This window comes from Trachypithecus francoisi, unplaced genomic scaffold (genome assembly GCF_009764315.1).
Source record: "Trachypithecus francoisi isolate TF-2019V2 unplaced genomic scaffold, Tfra_2.0 Lachesis_group1, whole genome shotgun sequence".
NCBI lineage: Eukaryota > Metazoa > Chordata > Mammalia > Primates > Cercopithecidae > Trachypithecus > Trachypithecus francoisi.
The window spans coordinates 47092460-47116301 of NW_022681454.1; the positions used below are offsets into that span (position 1 = coordinate 47092460).

The 23842-nt window shown below is 37.2% G+C and overlaps 1 protein-coding gene across 6 annotated transcripts in view; it reads right to left on the bottom strand.

Annotated features, from left to right (window-relative positions):
• Positions 1-23842, bottom strand: part of ARHGAP24 (Rho GTPase activating protein 24) — a 524860-nt gene that overhangs the window by 132291 nt on the left and 368727 nt on the right. The gene's annotated exons all lie outside the window — the stretch shown is intronic.

Below are 23842 nucleotides of genomic sequence, written 5' to 3' on the forward strand. Positions count from 1 at the left end.
CTTCACTTGTCACAAAAACACTAGCTATTAGCATGGGCTTATAGAGACACTCAGACCTATATATCACATTAAAATTATGAAGAGAAGAAATATGTGGCTTAGTTATAGAGAATATTTCAACAGCTGTCTGCAAAGTTCATTGTGTATTTAAAAGATTGCTGCTTATTACTAAAATATGTTGATATTCATTTGGGACTTTATTTTTATCTGCTGAAGTTACTCTATTACCATTTTCTATCTTTGCTCCATAAGTGAATATTATTTAAGTAAATTTATTTAAGGTTCTGATATCAAGAGTTTATGAAATAACTTCTAAGGGACACCTAAAAAAATGTCTAAGTCTTGGTAGCTTATGACTGAGAAACTGATTCTGTAGTGAATGAAACCAAGTTGTTCTCAAGGAGGGCATACAGCCCAAGCACATCTTTTGTGTGTGTGTCTGTGTGTGTGTGTGTGTATGCATGTGGCTATGTATGTGTATGTGTGTATATGTGTGAGTGCACTGAAGTGGGTGTCAAACCTCCATCCTTCACTTTTTTTCCCCAGTGGCCTTTTCCCAGGTCAAACCATGTTTTAATGACTATCGACAACCTGCAGCAATGTGTGAAAGTGAGAAAGGCCTTTGCCTAAGACCCAAAAGCAGATAATAGCAGGAGGATGTGCATTATACAGATTATATGGATTGCTTATATGTACCTGAGGGTCAGGCTTTTTTTTTTTTTTTCTTCTGAGTACCATACTACTGAAGTTGGTGTGAAAGGTGCTTCAATTACTGGCATCTGTGCACCTCTCAAGATTCATTTATTTTTATTTTTATTACTACCAGATACACCTTTTCAATCTCTCCAGGTAAAATAAAATCTTTCAGGTCCTCCTAGATCCTCCAGAGACATTATCACTTCTGTTTGTACAGATCACTTTCCTCTGCCTGGAATGCATCCATTACCTTTCCTTTTCCTCTCAACTTGGTTAATTTCATATCTTACATGACATTGCTTCTTAGAATCATCTTGTCCACAGAGGCAAAGCCAACTTGCCAGCATTAAATGCTTTATTTAATGCCATAACATATCAGATAACATTGTCTTTAATATTTGCATAGAGCATTATGTTTTAATTTATTGAATACCACATTCAGGATGCAACTTAGTTGCACAAAGCATTTACTCATTTTCAGGCAAATGCTATTGCTGTGAATGTGGGGAAGGAGCAAATACATCACATTACCTCTGGGCACAATTTACTAGTATCTCATTATTGAAAAAGTGAGAAATTCCAAAAATGAAATGATGGAAAACACTACTATGTACAACAAAATGATTTAAACAAATAGTGACAGAATGCCAACCAAATAAAATACTGCATCTTCATTAGCATCTACCATGTGGTCAGGGGCTCTGAGCATCAACTAATGTTCCTTCTTGCTTTGTTTGTTTCACATATGTCAGAGTTGTTTCCCTCACACCCCTAAGCTTAGTGGAGTGCTTCATATACAACTGGCATTAAATAAACATTTCTTGAATGTTACGTGAATGAACAACTAATTGAAGGAAGGCCTATGTCCATTCTATTTATTCTATATTTTTTTCTCACAACTCTTGTGGTGATGAAGAACTTATGTTGTGGTAGGTATTAAAGAAAAGTTTAAAAGAAATATTTGTTCCACTTAAAGTACTTAATTACAAGCAAAAGGGGTTAAAAAATGGCAAACTTAAGTAAAAGAAGAATTATTAGAATACATCATGGACTCAGAATTAATAGAAACCTTCAGCTTCAGAGGGCCAGAAAAAATATTAGATAAACATAAAAAGCAGGAATCCAGGGGCATGGTAAGCCGTCTACCATGCTCACTAACCTGCATCTATTGCCCCCTCTGCAACCAGTTGAGTTGTGTAGCTTCCAACTATTTCTCTTAATATTGCATATCTTACAACCGACGAGAGCACAAAATTAGTGAAAATAAATTCGCGTGCCTATTTTCTGTCTCTATCAGTCTGAGGGAGTAAGGATCTACTGTCTTTTGCTTCTTTAAGAAAAACTGTGACCTAAAATATTCCTACCCCCACATAGTAGGAATTTCCCGACCACCAAAATTGCATAAAGATAACTTCCAAATGGAAATAAAAGCATTATGAGGAAAAATAAATCGGTTGGGGGAAACTAAAAAATATACATAATACTTGATCTTGATGATAATTTGAATTGATTCCCGACCACCAAAATTGCATAAAGATAATTTCCAAATGGAAATAAAAGCATTATGAGGAAAAATAAATTGGTTGGGGGAAACTAAAAAATATACATAATACTTGATCTTGATGATAATTTGAATTGATGACCCACACTTTCTTAATCAACTATCAGTGAGCAATGGTATGTATGTGACGCTTTCTCATATTTTCAGAAAGCAGCATATGTGGATACTCTTTTCCTAGGAATTTTATTTACTACATTACGTATTTACTTTTGTATGCATGATAAGGTTTTTCTCTTGTAGTTTGTAAAGTGTGAATAAATATTTATGAAAGAACCTTTGTTCTGCTTTCCTTACCATCTTGAAACACTAAGGAAGTTTGTTCTTGCCCATAGTTTGGTTCATTACCCTGCTCAGAAGATCAGAGACTTTGCTTTGGTGAATCCTGTATCCTCAATGTCTAGAACACAGCCAGGCACAAGTGTATAACAAATTCTTATTGAATATTGATTTCTTGAAGGAGTATATTCCAGAATTATTATTGAATAATTGCTTATGATGGCAGCAATAACAAAAATGGAAACGATCTATGTATCCATTAATGAGGCAACAATAAATACATTTTGATGTATCTACATTCATGAGATGTTTATGAGATGTTAAGTACAAAAAAAAAAAAAAAAGTCAGTTGCCAAAAACAGTATAAGGTCATATTTTTGTTGAAATATGTGTTACTAAAAGTAGTCATAGTAAAATATACTAAAATGTTAAGAGAAGTTACCACTAAGGATAGGTTTTGAATAGAAAAACTAGAAGGGTCCTTTCACTTCTTATTTTAAGTAATTTCCAGCCGGGCGCAGCAGCTCACGCCTGTAATCTTAGCACTTTAGGAGGCCAGGGTGAGTGGATCACATGAGGTCAGGTGCTCGAGACTAGCCTTACCAACATGGTGAAACTATCCCTACTAAAAATACAAAAATTAGCTAGGTGTGACGGTGCATGCCTGTAATCTCAGCTACTTGGAAGGCTGAGACAGGAGAATCGCTTGAACCCGGGAGGTGGAGATTGCAGTGAGCCCAGGTTGTGCCATTGAACTCCAGCCTGGACAACAGAGAGAGACTCTGTCTCCAAAAAAAAAAAAAAAGTAATTTCCTTTTAAAAATTCTTTTATTATTAAAAAAATAATTAATATGTTCATTGTAAAAAGTAAGAAAGTGGTGACAAGAAAAACTAAAAAATTAAAAGAATTAAAATATCAAATGTTAGTGTATGTCCTTTCAGATCTATATGTTTATATACATAATGTTTTAATAAAATGAGATAATTCTGTACATACAATTTTCAAGCAGATGATATGGGTGAATGGCCCAAAAGTACATAAATAGATACTCAAGATCATTAGTCATCAGAGAAATGCGAATTCAAACCACAATGAAATAGCACCATGCAACCACTAGAACAGCTAAAATTAAAAGGAAGGTTGATAATATCAAATGATGGCAAGAATATGAAGCAACTGGAAATCTTAAACATGCTGGCGGGAATTTAAAATGGTACAAATAATTTGAAAAACAGCTAGCCCATTTCTTTTAAAATTAAATATATACTTAGAAAATTACTCATCCTGTACATGAATGTTCATAGTAGTTTTAGTCATAATAGTTCAAATTCCATCAATTAAAATTATTAAAAAGCAATTGCAATTGATTTTATATGGGGCATAATGTATCATATCTAGTGGTCAGCTCTCTAAAGCCAGATGAGGATATGAAGGACTTCTCAGCATCCTGCTTTTCTAAACAGAATGAAAACATGGGAGTGTCACTTTTTTTGTTTTTTTTGTTCTTGTTGCCCAGGCTGGAGTGGAATGGTATGATCTCAGATCACTGCAACCTCCACCTCCTGGGTTTAAGCCATTTTCCTGCCTCAGCCTCCCAAGTAGCTGGGATTACAGACGCCTGCCACCACGCCCAGCTAATTTTTGTATTTTAGTAGAGACAGATTTTCACCATGTTGGTCAGGCTGGTCCCAAACTCCTGACCTCAGGTGATCCACCCACCTCGGCCTTCCAAAGTGCTGGGATTACAGGTGTGAGCCACCACACCCAGCCATCAGATTCTTTATGTACGCACTTTCTGTGAAATTAAGACTAGACATTCTGGTCCTATATTTGATCACTTTCACTCACCACTTTTTCCTATGTATCCCACTTCCGTTTAGTTCCAACTTTTCTGATTTAGGCTTTATACGGTTTAGAGATGAAAACCTTGGATAAAGACTTTGAAGATTTAGTTTTGCCTTTTGCTCAGGGTCTCTGACTTTCTCATGTATACACAGTGTCTAAGCATATTGGGCCGTTAATATAATACCAACTCACAGGGTTATTGTGACTATTAGCTGAAATAATGCATAGATAACTATTTTTCAAAATTGAATACCCTCTACTGATACTACATTATTAATTGCAACCTTCAAGAGTGATGGTGGTAGCTTGAAATTGCAGGTCAAACAAAGCAGATGACTCCTGGTCACCTGGTACTTCTATAAGAACAAAAGCAAGTTAACATAAAGTTAGGACCTTGAACAGCATCAAAGTCCTGTAAGTAGCCCCTTGTTCTTTGGACAACTTCAGAATTTTAGAGTTACCAAGTATTCTTGTTGTTGCTTTCCTTTGGAAACTCTGCCTGTTAGGTGCTGGGACAAATGACAAGCATGGTTGAGTATCTATTTCCTATAATGTGAAGTCATCCCTGAAAATACCATTTCAAGTGGCAGTATTCCAGGGATTAAGGGCACACAAGATGTCTGAGCTCACTCCCTGGCTCAGAATGAACCCCAGTTCCATTTTAGACGTAGCCTGATGTAAGAAACACAGTCACTAAGTTAGGAGTCTTCTGGGCTTTCCACATTAAAGAAAAAGAGAAAAATGAAAAGAGGAAGAAAGGGATAGGTTTATAAAATTTTGGAACTTTCCAAAAGGAGTTTTGAGATTTGGAGATAATGTTTAATATCAGTTTCAATTTACAAATAAAGTAGGTAGGAAATGTCAAGTAGTTTTAAAAGGAAGAAATAAATTTTCACAAAACAAATTGACAATATGCTAGTCTTAGGATTTACTCATTATCATTTTATTTCAGTGACTTTACTATGGCGAAAAATAAAATTGCACCATTATCTGAAAAGGCTCTTGAACCTAAATATTGTCTATAAGTCTTCAGTTCACTGAAGGAAGTTAATTTTCTCATGTTTAAATTTCATAAGTTCAAAATGCTATTTTTCAAGTATTTAAAAAGCTGATTATTATATATTGCCTCTGAGATTTATGTTATATGAATAGAATTTCTGTAGCAGTCAAAGTTGCAAGTTTTCCTTTTTTTTTTTTTTTTTTTTTTGAGAGAGAGTCTCACTCTTTTCACCCATGCTGGAGTGCAATGGTGTGGTCTTGGCTCATTTCCACCTCAGCCTCCCAGATTCAAGTGATTCTCCTGCCTCAGCTTCCTGAGTAGCTGAGATTTCAGGCATGCACCACCACACCTGGCTAATTGTGTTTTTTGCTTGTTTGTTTGTTTGTTGTTTTTGACAGATTCTGGCTCTGTTGCCAGGCTGGAGCGCAGTGGTGCGATCTCAGTTCACTGCAACCTCCGCCTCCCGGGTTCAAGTGATTCTCCTGCCTCAGCCTCCCAAGTAGCTGGCATTACAGGTGTGTGCCACAATGCCCAGCTAAGTGTTGTACTTTTAGTAGAGACGAGGTTTCACCATGTTGGCCAGGATGATTTCAATCTCTTGACCTTGTGATCTGCCTACCTCGGACTTCCAAAGTGCTGGGATTACAGGTGTGAGTCACTATGCATGGCCAGGTTTTTCTTTTAATACTATTCATCTGGGTCTGTTCCAAGATGGCTGAATAGGAAGAGCTCCAGTCTGCAGTTCCCAGCCTGATAGATGCAGAAGATCGGTGATTTCTGCATTTCCAACTGAAGTACCTGGTTCATCTCATTGGGACTGGTTGGACAGTGGGTGTAGCCCAGAGAAGGTGAGCCGAAGCAGGCCAGGGCATCACCTCACCTGGGAAGAGCAAGGGGTGGGAAGATTTCCCTTTCTTAGCCAAGGGAAGCCATGACCGACTGTACCCAGAAAATCAGGACATTGCCACCAAAATATTGTGCTTTTCCAATGGTCTTAGCAAATGGCACATCAGGAGATTATATCATGTGCCTGGCTCAGCGGGCCCCACGCCCACAGAATCTTGCTCATTGGGAGCACAGCAGTCTGAGATTGAACTGTGAGGCACAGTCTGGCTGGGGGAGGGGCATCCACCATTGCTGAGACTTGAGTAGGTAAACAAAGCAGCCGGGAAGCTCAAATTGGGTGCAACCCACCTCGGGTCAACCAGGCCTGCCTGCCTCTGTAGACTCCATCTTTGGGGGTAGGGCATAGCTGAACAAAAGGCAGTAGAAACTTCTGCCAACTTAAACATCCCTGTCTGACAGTTCTGAAGAGAGCAGTAGTTCTCCCAGCATGGTGTTTGAGCTCTGAGAACAGATAGACTGTCTCCTCAAGTGGGTCCCTGACCCCCATGTAGACTAACAGGGAGACACCTTCCAGTGGGGGCCAACTGACACCTCATGCAGCCGGGTGCCCTTCTGGGACAATGCTTCCAGAGGAAGGATCAGGAAGCAATATTTGCTGTTCTGCAGCCTCCACTGGTGATACCCAGGCAAACGGGCTGGAGTGGATCTCTAGCAAACTCCAAGAGACCTGCAGCTGAGGAATCTGACTGTTAGAAGGAAAACTAACAAATAGAAAAGAATAGCATCAACATCAACCTAAAGAACATCCACACCAAAAACCCATCTGTAGGTCACCATCATCAAAGACCAAAGGTAGATAAAACCACAAAGATGGGAAGAAACCAGAGCAGAAAAGCTGAAAATTCTAAAAACCAGAGCACTTCTTCTCCTCCAAAGGATCACAGCTACTCGCCAGCAAGGGAACAAGGCTGGATGGAGAATGACTTTGATGAGTTGACAGAAACAGGCTTCAGAGTTCGATAGTAACAAACTTCTCTGAGCTAAAGGAGGATGTTCGAACCCATTGCAAGGAAGCTAAAAACCTTGAAAAAAGATTAGACAAATGGCTAACTAGAATAAACAGTATAGAGAAGACCTTAAATGACCTAAAGGAGCTGAAAACCATAACACAAGAACTACGTGATGCATGCACAATCTTCAGTAACTGATTCGATCAAGTGGAAGAAAGGGTATCAGGGATTGAAGATCAAATTAATGAAATGAGCAAGAAAAGAAATTTAGAGAAAAAGAGTAAAATGAAATGAACAAAGCATCCAAGAAATATGGGAATATGTGAAAATACCAAATTTATGTCAGATTGGTGTACCTGAAAGTGACAGGGAGAATGGAACCAAGCTGGGAAACACTCTTCAGGATATTATCCAGGAGAACTTCCCCAACCTAGCGAGGCAGGCCAACATTCACATTCAGGAAATACAGAGAACGCTACAAAGATACTCCTAGAGAAAAGCAAGCCCGAGACGCATAATTTTCAGATTCACCAAGATTGAAATGAAGGAAAAAATGTTGAGGGCAGTCAGAGAGAAAGGTCAGGATACCCACAAAGGGAAGCCCATCAGAGTAAGAGCAGATCTCTCAGCAGAAACTCTATAAGTCAGAAGAGAGTGAGGGCCAATATTCAACATTCTCAAAGAAAAGATTTTTCAACCCAGAATTTCATATCTGGCCAAACTAGGCTTCATAATTGAAGGAGAAAGAAAATCCTTTACAGACAAGCAAATGCTGAGAGATTTTGTCACCACCAGGCCTGCTTTACAAGATCTCCTGAAGGAAGCACTAAACATGGAAAGCAACAACTAGTACCAGCAAAAACATGCCAAATTGTAAACACCATTGATGCTAGGAAGAAATGGCATCAAGTAACAGGGAAAACAACCAGCTAAAATCATAATGACAGGATTAAATTCACACATAACAATATTAACCTTAAATGTAAATGGGCTAAATGACCCAATTAAAAGACACAGACTGACAAATTGGAAAAAGAGTCGAGACCCATCATTGTGCTTTATTCAGGAGACCAATCTCATGTGCAAAGACACACATAGGCTCAAAATAAAGGGATGGAGGAAGAGCTACCAAGCAAATGGAAAGCAAAAACAGCAGGGGTTGCCATCGTAGTCTCTGATAAAACAGACTTTACACCAAAAAGATCAAAAGAGACAAAGAAGGCCATTACATAATGGTAAAGGGATCAATTCAACAAGAAGTGCTAATTATCCTAAATATATACTCACCAATACAGGAGCACACAGATTCATAAAGCAAGTCCTTAGAGACCTACAAAGAGACTTACACTACCACACAATAATAATGGGACACTTTAACACCCCACTGTCAATATTAGACAGAGCAACGAGATGGAAGGTTAACAAGGATATCCAGGAATTGAACTTGGCTCTGCACCAAGCAGAACTAATAGACATCTACAGAACTCTCCACCCCAAATCAACAGAATATACATTCTTCTCAACACCACATTGTACTTCTTCCAAAATTGACCACATAGTTGGAAGTAAAGCACTCCTCAGCAAATGTAAAAGAACAAAATCACAACAAACTGTTTCTCAGACCACAGTGCAATCAAACCAGAACTCAGATTAAGAAACTCACTAAAAACTACACAACTATATGGAAACTAAACAACCTGCTCATGAATGACTACTGGGTAAATAACAAAGTGAAGGCAGAAATAAAGATGTTGTTTGAAACCAATGAGAACAAAGACACAACATAACAGAATCTCCGGGACATATTTAAAGCAGTGTGTAGAGGGAAATTTATAGCACTAATGCCCACAAGAGAAAGCAGGAAAGATCTAAAATTGACACCCTAACATCACAATTAAAAGAACTATAGAAGCAAGAGCAAACACATTCAAAAGTTAGCAGAAAGCAAGAAACAACTAAGACCAGAGCAGAACTGAAGGAGACAGAGACAAAAAAAAAAGAAACCCTTCAGAAATCAATGAATCCAGGAGCTGGTTTTTTGAAAAGATCAACAAAATTGATAGCCTGCTAGCAAGACTAATAAAGAAGAAAAGAGAGAAGAACCAAATAAATGCAATGAAAAATGATAAAGGGGATAACATCAGTGATCACACAGAAATATAAACTACTATCAGAGAATATTATAAACACCTCTACGCATATAAACTAGAAAATCTAGAAGAAATGGATAAATTCCTGGACAAATACACCCTCCCAAGTCTAAACTAGGAAGAAGTTGAATCCCTGAAGAGACGAATAACAGGTTCTGAAATTGAGGCAGTAATTAATAGCCTACCAACCAAAAAAAGTCCAGGACCAGATGGATTCACAGCCGAATTCTACCAGCGGTACAAACAGAAGCTGGTACCATTCTTCTGAAACTATTCCAATCAATAAAAAAGAAAGAATCCTCCCTAACTCATTTTATGAGGCCAGCATCATCCTGATACCAAAGCCTGGCAGAGAAACAGGAAAAAAAGAAAATTTTAGACCAATATCCCTGATGAACATCGATGAAAAAATCCTCAATAAAATACTAGAAAACTGAATCCAGCCACACATCAAAAAGTTTATTCACTAAGATCATGTTGGCTTCACCCCTGGGATGCAAGGCTGTTTCAACGTATGCAAATCAATAAATGTAATCCATCACATAAACAGAACCAAAGAAAAAAAACATATGATTATCTCAATAGCTGCAGAAAAAGCCTTCAATAAAATTCAACAGCACTTGATGCTAAAAACTCTCAATAAACTAGGTATTGATGGAATGTATCTCAAAATAATAAGAGCTATTTATGACAAATCCACAGCCAATATCATACTGAATGGGCAAAAACTGGAAGCATTCCCTTTGAAAACTGGCATAAGACAGGGATGCCCTCTCTCACCATTCCTGTTCAACATAGTGTTGGAAGTTGTGGCCAGCGCAATCAGGCAAGAGAAAGAAATAAAGGGTATTCAATTAGTAAAAGAGGAAGCCAAATTGTCTCTGTTTGCAGATAATATAATTGTATATTTAGAAAACCCCATCATCTCAGCCCAAAATCTCCTTAAGCTGATAAGCAACTTCAGCAAAGTCTCAGGATACAAAATCAATGTGCAAAAATCACAAGCATTCCTATATACCAATAACAGACAAACAGAGAGTCAAATCATGAGTGAACTCCCATTCACAATTGCTACAAAGAGAATAAAATACCTAGGAATCCAACTTACAAGGGATGTGAAGGACGTCTTCACACTGCTCAATGAAATAAGAGAGGCCACAAACAAATGGAAGAACATTCCATGCTCATGGATAGGAAGAATCATTATTGTGAAAATGGCCATAATGCCCCAAGGTAATTTACAAAGCCAATGCCATCCTCATCAAGCTACCAACGACTTTCTTCACAGAATTGGAAAACAATACTTTAAAGTTCATATGGAACAAGAGCCCACATTGCCAAGACAGTCCTAAGCAAAAAGAACAAAGCTGGAGGCATCATGCTACTTGACTTCAAACTATACTACAAGGCCACAGTAACCAAAACAGCATGGCACTGATACCAAAACAGATATATAGACCAATGAAACAGAACGGAGGCCTTAGAAATAACACCACACATCTACAACCATCTGATCTTTGACAAACATGACAAAAACAAGAAATGGGGAAAGGATTCCCTATTTAATAAATGGTGCTATGCAAACTGGCTAGCCATTATGTAGAAAGCTGAATCTGGATCCCTTCCTTACACCTTACACAAAAATTAATTCAAGATGGATTACAGACTTAAATGTTATACCTAAGACTATAAAAACCCTAGAAAAAAACCTAGGCAACACCATTCAGGACATAGGCATGGCAAGCACTTCATGACTAAAACACCAAAAGCAATGGCAACAGAAGCCAAAATTGACAAAAGGGATCTAATTAAACTAAAGAGCTTCTACACGGCAAAAGAAACTACCTCAGAGCAAACAGGTAACCTACAGGATGGAAGAAAATCTACCCATCTGACAAAGGGTTAATATACAGAATCTACAAAGAAATTAAACAAATTTACAAGAAAAAATCAACAACCCCATCAAAAAGTGGGCAAAAGATATGAACAGACACTTCTCCAAAGAAGACATTTATGCAGCCAACAGACACATGAAAAAATGCTTATCATCACTGGTCATTAGAGAAATGCAAATCAAAACCACAATGAGATACCATTTCATACCAGTTAGAATGGTGATCATTAAAAAGTCAGGAAACAATAGGTGCTGGAGAGGATGTGGAGAAATAGGAATGCTTTTACACTGTTGGTGGGAGTGTAAACTAGTTCAACCATTGTGGAAGACAGTGTGGCGATTCCTCAAGGATCTAGAACTAGAAATATCATTTGACCCAGTCATCCCATTACTGGGTATATACCCAAAGGATTATAAATCATGCTGCTATAAAGACACACACACACAAGTATGTTTACTGCGGCACTATTCACAATAGCAAAGACTTGGAACCAACCCAGATGTCCATCAGTGATAGACTGGATTGAGAAAATGTGGCACATATACACCATGGAATACTATGCAGCCATAAAAAAGGATGAGTTCATGTCCTTTGTAGGGACATGGATGCAGCTAGAAACCATTATTCTCAGCAAACAATTGCAAGGAAAAAAAAACAAACACCGCATGTTCTCACTCAAAGGTGGGAATTGAACAATGAGAAGACTTGAACACAGGAAGGGGAACATCACATACTGGGGCCTGTCGTGGGGTCGGGGGAGGGGGGAGGGATAGCATTAGGAGATATACCTAATGTAAATGATGAGTTAATGGGTGCAGCACACCAACATGGCACTTGTATACATATGTAACAAGCCTGCACGTTGTGCACATGTACCCTAGAACTTAAAGTATAATAAAAAAAGAAAAAAAAACTAAAAAGAAAATAAATGAAGTGTTCTTTAATACTAAAAAAAGAAAAAAGAAAAAAAAGAAAATGTGGCACATACAGAATGGAATACTATGCAGCCATAAAAAAGGATGAGTTCATGTCCTTTGTAAGGACATGGTTGAAGTTGGAAATCATTGTTCTGAGCAAAGTATCACAAGGAGAGAAAAACAAACACCACATGTTCTTACTCATAGGTGGGAATTGAACAATGAGAACACTTGGACACAGGGTGGGGAACATCACACACCCAGGCCTGTCATGGGGTTGGGGGATGGGTAGGGATAGCATTAGGAGATTTACCTAATGTAAATTAGGAGTTAATGGATGCAGCAAATCAACAGGACACATGTATGCATATGTAACAAATCTGCATGTTGTGCACATGTACCTTAGAACTTAAAGTATAATAAAGAAAATACTATTCATTTAAAGTCATGCATGTAAATATACAATTTGTCTACTTTGTATCTCATATTAACAAATGGGAGGCATTTTATTTGTTAGCCCCTATGTTTCTGAATTTGGGTACAGAAATAGCACTGCCTCACTGTATAGATGGTGTGGTGAAAGGGGGAGAAAAGTTCTAGAAAACAGATTAGATGACTATCTCTCCTATTTATTAACTGTGTAATCCTGCACAGTACATGCCTAGATTCCTTTATTATGGATTTTCTTCATCTGAAAAATGAGCATTGTTCTTCTGCAGCACTGGCATGCATTAAACTCAACTTACAACTTAGGGATGGGTGATTATATTTGGAGGGCAGTGTTACCCTCCAAATACCACCACATCCGAATCTCTAATCTCTAATGCTGTGGGCAGATAATCATTTATTTGGCCAGTGATGACTATATATGTGCCCTAATCTTTGACCTGACCTGCTCCCCACAGTTCTTAGCCAAACTGATCACCTTGCAGTTCCTCAAATAGGACAGGTATAGTCCCACATCCAAACCTTGACATTTGCAGTGTCTTCTGCCTGGAAAGCTCACTACACAGCAGCCTTCCTCAGGCCTTTGCTCTTTTGCTGAAAATTCACCTCCAAGAAGTTTGACCATTTGCATAAAAGAGCACCTTCCTCCACCCATTCTTTTTTATGTCCTTTATTCTGCTATATCTATCTTTATGATCCTCACTGCGTGGCATACTTTATATTTACTTTATTAAGCATCATTAATACATACATTATACCATTCTTAAATATCTTCTATGTCTAGCATGTAAGATTATTGAGGGCACGGACTTTATCAGTTTAATACACTGCTGTATTCCTAGAACTTAGAATAGTATTATCACATAATGCAAATCAACAAATATTTGTTAAATGAATGAAAAAAAAAGAATCAAGCAAAATTTCTAGTAGTTAAAAAAACCAAGTGACACTTTAAACCTTCTTATTAGAAATTCATTGCAGATCATCAAGTGAATGGTAGACTCTAGATATTGAAGTATTATTATAAAAATTTACTGATCTGAATTTGTGCATGTATTCCAGAAAGTTTTAGGAGAAATTTAATGTCCAGAAATCCCAACATAGTTCATAAAGGTCTACACCCTCACACTGCCCCCTTTTGTTTATAGAACCAGTTGGCACACAAGATCTCTCAGAAGAACATATAAATTCCGATTATTTTGGCTGAATTATATTGTAGTCTTTGTATGAGTTGAGTTATAAGATGGCAGTAACATTATCATAAATTTTTCTCTGATATCTCACCCTGACACATAAGTCTAAAGGTGGTCCCATAACTGAAGTGTAACATACTATTTAACTATAAGTCAGAAAACAAACTGTGTAAATCTGTTTCCTTATTGCTTTTTCCCAGTTAAAAGGCTAGAAATCAATTTTTCTCAGATATTCATGTCATACTGATGAAAACAGTATTGGAATCCTGACAAGTTATCTTTATCCAAGATAAAAAGGTAAAGTGAAAGTTGGTTAATAACCACTATGCGAGAATGACCCATCACCATTAAGTGAGAATTAATTGATTGTTTTATAGTTTTTTCCAACAGAAATTTGAAGTGTTGACTTCAGAAAAACACTTCCCTAATCCTAATGATTGATAGTAGGTGATTTATGCTGTAATGTTTGACTTATTTTACTGCAATAGCAATAGGTAAGATACTAAAATAGTATCTCTCAACAAAAAGTGTCAATAATAATAATAATAAAACCCCTGAAGTATGAAAGTAGACCACTGTTTCCAAGTCCCTTACCTCATAGAAAGCAGATTGGGGTGGAGACAAAGTGATTGTGGGAAGGCAACTTTTTATGTGTATGGCTTTTAGACATGTAAGTAATAACCCCATGAAAATAAAATCATAAGTGGAAAGATATTTTAAAATTATATTTTTGAGGCCAGGTGCAGTGGATCACTCCTGTAATCCTAGCACTTTGGGAAGCTGAGACAGGGGGATCACCTGAGGTCAGGAGTCTGAGACCAGCGTGGCCAACATGCTGAAACCCCATCTCTAATAAAAATACAAAAATTAGTCAGGTTTGGTGGTGGGCTCCTGTAATGCCAGCTACTTGGGAGGCTGAGGCAGGAGAATCATTTGAACCTGGGAGGTGGAAGTTGCAGTGAGCCGAGATCGTGCCATTGCACTCCAGCCTGGACAACTGAGCAAAACTCTTTCTCAAAAAAAAAAAGAAAAAGAAAAAGAAAAGAAAAGAAAAAAAAATTGTATTTTTGAATTTAAACATCCTCTTAGTAGCTAAATAAGCTTTTCTAGTATCTTTGAAATTTTTTCTATTTAGATTAAAAAATGCATTCTAGTGTAATCCTCCCAATACCCACCAAGGGTAGCTATGATTATTTTACTTTATTTTTAACTCTATTAACATAGGCAGGAATTTCCAATCCATAATCAGAATATATTATTAACTTCACTTACACAGTTGATTACTTCTGCCTCTGTCAGATAGGTAGTGATTAGGGGCACTGCTATGTCATAAGTGTGTGTAAGCAAAAAGGGAAAGACGATGGAATATAAAAGGCAGGGAAAAATTCTGGGAAGGCAAATACACATAGTGTATGTAAATTCTAAATTATGTTAACAAATATACACTGATGATTTATATTAATAGATACATTAATGTACCTATAGTTTGGGAGTAAGACTTCGTTTAGGATGGGACACTGGGACTTACTAGCTATGTAACTTTGAACAAGTGGCTTAATCTCCATTGGCCTCAATTTTCCAATCTTTAAAATAGAACAATAGCAACAACCTCTAGGACTGTTGTAAGTAAAGATATACCACAAATTTGTTTTTCAAATTTGTGTGTATAATAAAGTTATTGTATGTATGATAAAATTTTTACACAGATTGGGTAAAATCATAATTATGACTGAAAATTATCATTAGTAAGAAAGATACATTTTCCAGGAAGATTAAAATAGCTTCCTTTATTGTCCAGACACAATTCAATACTTTTGACTTGCAAAAGAAAGAAAAAACATATTGTCTGTGGTAATGTGTACTTCTCTACTGCTTCAAGGTTAAAATTGGAGTGACAAATCCTATAAAGTATTAAAAAATGCAGGTAGAAGTGATAACAGACTAGTATTTTCCAACCTCTCAGTCAATGGTATCTTTCTGTTAAACTGGTGCCATGCAACATGACATTTACAGAGATAAACTGACCATTGGTTTCAACCCTATTCCAATGTCCAATTCATCATCTCCCACACACCTACATCTGCAATAGCCCCATCTCCCCTAAGATTCACCAAGGCTATCATCATTTCCATACATTATAAGTGGACAACAAAATGAACTAAAACAGCAATAACAACAACAGAATTATGAGATACAGCAACAATTTCATTATACCAATATAAATTTGCTTAACTTTGATCACCAAGCAAATTATTTAAAACAAAGTTCAACTCCCATTGCAATTTATATGGGACACATCCAAATCATTATTAGAAAAGGTGCAAAGTATTCATTATCTACTCCTCCAGGTAAATACAGATACAGATCTTGACCATTTTTTAAGTTCCTAAGACACCGGGTTTATGTTGTGTGTATGTGTGTGTTTGTATGTATGTGTGAATTGTTACTAACAACTGCTAACTCTGTGGAATAGAAGACTAAAGATGTTTTTATTTAATTCTGTAATCTCAGAACATCATCACAAAGTGGCCTAAATTAACAGTTTTGTTTAGGGGAAAAGTTTATGTATTCGCTCATTAAATATTTATTAATCCTTACAATATGTGGGCTACAGAGCTGTGTGCTAGAGATGCTATAACAAACAGTTCAGCCAGGAACCTGGCCCTCCGCTAATGGATCCTACTGGAGAGTCTGTATCTCTTTACTCTCTTGTGTCAGTGTTAGCTTATTATGTTTTCTTCCTCTTTAATTCCTAAATCTACTTTATAAAACTTCCCTAGCATATCATGATGTATAATAACAATTTGTTAACAATACTAATAAAGACATGAATAATGTATTTCAGGGAGGTGTTTACATTTGATTTATGTTATCTCATTCAATCTTTACATGAGGGAACTAAATTAGAATCAATGGTTACACTTTCATAAGCAATTAAAACTTTAAAAAATATGTTATCAATTATGTTTTAGGGTTTTTTGTGTAACACATTCTACTTAATTACTCTGCACTTAATGAAATGTAACTCAGCGATAAAATTTTATACATTTAGCTGTAAAGAAAACCCCATATAGTTCAACATACATTTTGTATCAATGTCAACATCTACAATATATTGTGGAAGGAATAACATAGTCAATGGTTTTAAATATTACATTACATAGTCTATGGCTTAAATTTCCAACAGGTTTTCTAATTTTTGTTTATTTTTCTGTAAATAAATAGGTGGCTTAACTATCATAGTACTCTTTAGTTTGATGAAATTATATTTTTCCCATGGTAAAACATTTTAAAGAAATTTTTCCCTGTATTAATTAAGAAAATCACCCACAAAATACGTTGATTCCTGACAATCAACATTTGGATAAGCAAACTTTCTATAAAATGTCTACTCATGCATTTATACAAATTTATATTTGTGATACATTATTTAAATTATTTAATTATTAAAAATTTGAAGTCCAAAATCATGAATTTATCAAATTATTCTTATTATGAGTTGCCTTTGCCTCTCCTGCTATTTGCATCTTGAGTTTGGATAGTAGCTCTGCCACTTACCAGCTGCTTAATTTTTCCTTACCTATAAATCACAGACAATGAAAGAACTTAGAGCTAGAATGCAGACCTCCTGACTCATGATCCAGTTTTCAATTCTGTTAATCTATTTTTATGTTATGAGACATACAGAAACAATAAGAGAACTGTCTAACAATGTGGCATTTTAATGGTAGTATAAACCTAAATAGAAAATATTACTGTACCATCAATCTAATCTTTTAAAAATATAAAGGCAATCATGAAAATTGAAATGAAACTTGCATTTTCTACAAAATAATGTGTAAAATAATAACTTACGAAATATTTAGTTTTTACTGCTAACTTCAACTGGTCATTGGAGAGTATCTGTAGCATTATCAATAGGAATAAATAGTATGGCCTGACTGACCTTCGAGTCAGAATCTCATTTACTACTGGTAGGTTCTTGGCTAGGTTAATTGACCTCGCTAAGTCTCAGTCTCCCATGTATTAATCAGGGTTATTGATACCACCCCACCATCAAAGTGGGAGGATCAAATGAGACAACTTACACGATGCATTTGGCACACAGTAGACGTTCAATAAACAAGAGCTCCCTTCCTCTTCCCCTAGTGCCAGCTGGCTGGCAGACCACATTAAGCAGAAAAAAGGAAGCTATGTTCTCCTTTTCCCAGACAGCTGGTAATGCAGACATCACAGGCTTTCTACAAACAATGTTGACTAATTTTTGCCACAGCTGATGTGTGTCTAATGTGCCCTGCCAGTTCTCTCAATAAGCTGAATTCATGACCATGGAATAATTAAGTTGTTTTCTTCATTGCTCCTCATTTTATGAGTCCAGATTGAGGTAAAGTGGCACTTTTGTAATGTTTTGTATATTTCATGGACCTGGAAGACTTCATTTATTGTCTTGTAACAACAACAATAAAAATGTTTTACACTGTTTAGTTCTGACCACAGTACTATGATACCCATAATATTGCTCCCTCCAATCTGTAGATGGGTCCACTAAGAAACAAAGGTGAAGTAAACTGGTCCAGAATCACCTAGGCAGAGAGTGGCAGAGTTAGGATTTGAATCCAGTGTTTTGACTCCTATGCCTGCACTCCAAACTCATAGAAATGATTGAGACAGAGAGTAGGATTTGCATGTAAAATGAACAAAGTCCTTAAACTCCCATCTACTACTTCCCATTCAGCTGAGGGGGCAAAGAATACATTACTGAACACCTGGATTGTATTAGCTATGCTGTATTTCAAAATGGAACCCTGAAATTTCCTCTTGATAGGGAAATATTTATCCCCTTTTATATCACTCAAGTACAGTACATATAGGATACAAATTCAACAGGCAATACCTTCTTAATTATACCTAAGATATTCAACCATTTGAGAGGCACATTTCTGCTCTTTTTGGTTCCTTTTACCGAAGGGGAAAGGGCCAAGTAGGGCTTGTGTGTGAATGCTTAGAACAGTGGCTGGTACATAATGTAAACTATATTATTTATTATTGTTATTATTTAATTTTCAAAACCACTTGCTGAATCTACACTTCTCTGATGAATTTTATAGACCACCAAGGAGCATCCTGCTGATGCCTAGGTCTGTATAACTCTGCCAAACAAAATGTGCTCCATGAATGTGTTTTATACACAGGTGCACTTGAGTGAGGCTGGAAACAGCAATTCTCACCATTATTTCAACCAAACAAAATTGGATTTTATCTGCTTTATGAATATTGGACATCTTTGTACAATGCATTTAAAGAAAGATTCCACTAAAAACAAATGAAAATAAATAAACAAATAAGCAAAACTACTGCTGTAGTAAAATATAATGATAACAATAATCTCTAATACACATATTGGGCTTATTTAAGCCAGAAACTATTCTAAGTAATTCTCACTATTACACTATAAGTTAAGTTCTATGATTCCCATTTCATAGATGAGGAAATTGAAAAGATTAGATGACTTATCTAAGATAAGTTTAGAATGGAGTTGGAACTACAATCAACACAGCTTAGCTCCTGAATCTGGGCTCTTCAGCACTGTGCTCTGCTGGCTCTGGATAGTAAAAAAAGTTCCTCTGAACACATTTTATATAATTTGCAATCAGTATTCTTGAGCTCTACACTTGAATGAGAATAATGAATGTAAGCTTTCTCACTTCACAATATGAGCTGAAAGCAAAATGCCCAATAAGGAAACAAAATATAAATATAAAAAGAGATTCTGAAAAAGTACAAATGCAGCTAAATGGAAATAGCCTACTGTGCAGTTTTTCTGGATTCCATTTAAAAAATAATAATAGGTAGGTCTAAAATGGAACTGAGGTAAGTAAAACAAAATAACATTCTCTATGGTTTCTCTAACAGGTATTATGGTGCCTACTTCAATGTTTCCATTTATATGGTGTTTATAACACTTTAGTGACCAAATCCAAAAAGAAGAGACTAAATTCAAATAAGATACCTAAAATGATCAGCAGTTTCATGTCTGATAAATTAGTAAGAGCTGTCTAATTGCATAATTGATATATCTCTATCTGCTTGTACCCTTCATCCATAGATGATCTCTTGTTGATCAGGTGGCAACTTTAAGACAGCTTAAGGTTGATTACCAACAAGCTGTGTCATAATACTAAATAAAATTAATTAAATGTTGATTTATAGAAGCTGTGTTTCAACAACGTTGATCCTTCACAGGTAGAGTCTTTATCTCTAAAAGTATTCACACTTCATGGGCTTCCCTTTAAAATACAGAACCAAAGCTATGAGAGCCAGTCCTGCTAACTAAACAAAACCCTGGATCCACAGCAGTTATGAGGGAGAGACAAATTATACAAAACAATTAATATGGAAGGAGACATGGCACGTGTAGAGTGGGACAGGCCAGTCAAAATGCTGGGCTCACAAGACCACATGGTTCATCAGACCTTCTGTGGCTCCGGGGTGCAGTGTGCGCTCTGAAGCTTATCTCTTCTTCATAGCTGTTATTTAGACTAGCCCTGGGCTTAAAGGCAGGATATAAAATGCACTCCAGGAAAAATGATTCCTTATGTCCCTAAAGTAATTGTGAACTTGGCACTAGTTTTCTTAAGTAATTTTTAAATCAAAGTTTACTTAAGCTTATTCTGTCACATGTTTTGTTATGTTTTGTTTTGTTCCGTTGTCTTCAACCAAATATAGACCGCTGCGTTTCTTAAAAAAGGAACTTAGGGCCGGATGTAGTGGCTCATGCCTGTAATCCCAGCACTTTGGGAGGCCGAGGCGGGCAGATCATGAGGTCAGTTGTTCGAGACCAGCCTGAATAACATGGTGAAACCCTGTCCTACTAAAAATACAAAAAACAAACAAACAAACAAAAAAAAATTAGCCAGGTGTGGTGGCACATGCCTGTAATCCCAGTGACTCAGGAGGCTGAGGCAGGAGAATCGCTTGAACCCGGGAGGCAGAGGTTGCAGTGAGCCAGGGTTGCACCACTGCACTCCAGCCTGGGTTACAGAGCGAGACTCTGTCTCAAAAAAAAAAAAAAAAAGACACTTGGTAGTTCTAAGTTAACTCCAGTTAAAAGCATTTGTGTTTCACTTGCTTGGTCATCAGAGTGAAATGATTTTATTCTTAAAACATATTAGGGCCGGGCGCGGTGGCTCAAGCCTGTAATCCCAGCACTTTGGGAGGCCGAGACGGGCGGATCACGAGGTCAGGAGATCGAGACTATCCTGGCTAACATGGTGAAACCCCGTCTCTACTAAAAAATACAAAAACTAGCAGGGTGAGGTGGCGGGCGCCTGTAGTCCTAGCTACTCAGGAGGCTGAGGCAGGAGAATGGCGTGAACCCGGGAGGTGGAGCTTGCAATGAGCTGAGATCCGGCCACTGCACTCCAGCTCCGGCGACAGAGCGAGACTCCGTCTCAAAAAAAAAAAAAATATTAGAATTCCTGTAACCCAGCACTTTGGGAGGGTGAGGCAGGTGGATCACGAGGTCAGGAGATGGAGACCATCCTGGCCAACATGGTGAAACGCCGTCTCTAATACAAATACAAAAATTAGCTGGGCGTGGTGGCACGTGCCTGGAGTCCCAGCTACTCAGGAGGCTGAGGCAGGAGAATCACTTGAACCCAGGAGGCGGAGGTTGCAGTGAGCCGAGATCGTGCCACTGCACTCCAACCTGGCAATAGAGGAAGACGCCATCTCAAAAAAAGAAAAAAAAAAAGTTAGAATTATGACCAGACATAGTCAGGTTGAAAGCTTTATCTGAACTGATAAAGAAGTTCTATGTGAACATAAACACTAGTATTAAGAATTCAACTACGGATGATCAGTGTTAACAAAGATGAGAATAAGAAGCACTAGAAAGTCTCTATCCTCTGAAATCCAAATTTAAATCAGGATATACTCAGCATATACACTTTCTGTCAGAAAGGTACTTTGGAGCAAGGGCTATGTTAAGCCATACATACTTACAAATTACTTTTTAATGTTTAAAATAATTTGTACAGTTATTATTATTGAGTCTTCTCTGTTTTATTACCATTGCCAAAAGTAATGAGAATAGCCACCATTTTTAGTTCATTGTAAGTGTTGTGTTTCCCCTTCCCTTTGGAATTAAGCAGGTGTCAAACACTTATTAGATGTCATCTAAGGTAATTAGTTGCTCATGAAAATGCCATGAACAATGCTCAGATTGTGGCAAATGAGCTATGATTTTTTGTTAGAACTAATATTGATCAGCATAATGACAATAAATCAAGATGAGGGGCTCAGTGCAGTTGGAGGAAGAAACAAGGAGAGGAAGAGCAGAAAAGCTCCAAGGTGGACCCTCCATGCAAATGAAGAACAAAGCAGGTGTTTGGCAAAGTTAGCTTGGGGGAGGGAGGGATGGACTTAGTGGGGGAGGGAAGGTGTGAAAATAATTGTATTTTGTTTATATCTTAAAGAAAATGTCCCTAAAATGTGTCATTTAAGGAAGGATACAGTTTCAGCAACAAAAGTGGGGAGGGACGCAAATCTGTAATAATAATTGGCTATGCAATAAAAAAGATTTTAAAAGCACATTTTGCAGTAGTTATGTTGGCCTTTTAAAGATATATTCAGAATGATTACATGTCTCTCTTGAGAGGCAGTATCCACAGTAGTCATGTTCACAGGCTGTGGAATCAGATTTGAATTCTGACCCTGCCACTAGTCGATGTCACGATTTAACCTGTCTCAACTTCCTCATCCGTACAATTTCCCATCTGTTGCTTATAGCATTGTTGTGAGAATTAAAAGTGTATAAGTAATGTAGAAACTTAGGAGAGTGGCTTGCACTTAGTAATAACACACATTCACTATTTTTTCCAGACATTATTTGAAGCCAATAAAGAATATTAGCAAAAAGGATGATCAAGACAGTTAAATGATACTGGGAGGACATTTTCAAAGTTTGGTTTTGTTTTACTACTTAGCATATAGATAAAGCCAGCAGAGCAGAAATATAATACTTACCTAGGAACCTAAACTATAGGTCTCGAGAGAAGATGATAAAAATGTTAAAGTTCTCTAATTTTCAGTTACAAAGATTCATTCCCACGTAGGGAAATTTCCCTGCAACATTACCCGCAGCATGGCAGTTTTATTGGGATTGGAATACAGTCCATATGGTGTGCTTGCTGACACTCTGGAGTTGAGGGGAGCGAGCTCCTCCTGAACATATTTTACTTCTGTGAATAACCACTTGTCATTTCAAGTCACCACCCCCATGAGAACTGTGACCTCAGAGTCCTCTAGGGAAGCTGCATTTGTTCCCTTGCTATTACAAGCATTTGCCCAAGATGACTCCAGGACAAAGTTTAATTCCGCTGCTTGTTTTTTTGTTTATTGTTTTTTTCTCTTTCCATTTGTCTTCATGTAACATAGACTCCACAACCATAGCTTCCACCTGAATTACATTTTTAGGGATGTGCAAAGACCTTGGGGCAGGAGAGGCAGAAGTCAGTGAAGCAAGAGTTCACATTTTCAATCACTTAAATAATGATATTAGAAATTCAAGTACCTTTTCCCCATTACTGGGGTAAGTGTTTTTCCTTGATAGGCCTTATTTCAGAATTAGATTGTATGACCCAGTTAGCTAGGCTGACTCAAATTATAGAGCAGGTTGGCAGAAAAGAAACAACTTACAGAAGCAAGGCAAGTGTAGGAAAAAAGAATTTGAGCTATCTCTGCATGATGATCTTCTGAGTTCACTCCTAAGGGATGCTCTACAGCAAGGGAATAAATAGTCATTGACACTTAACTCTTAAAATTTTCAGAGATAAATATTACCTTTAGGAATAAATATGTCACAGCTGGGCTAGAATGATGACCCATACTTGCTATGTGCACATATTTAGGGAGTCCCTGCACATCAACACAGTCCTTTTTTTCCCCCCTTTTTGGCATTTGAGAATTGGGCTTCTACTCTCTGAGTTGGAACAGCTCTTCTGA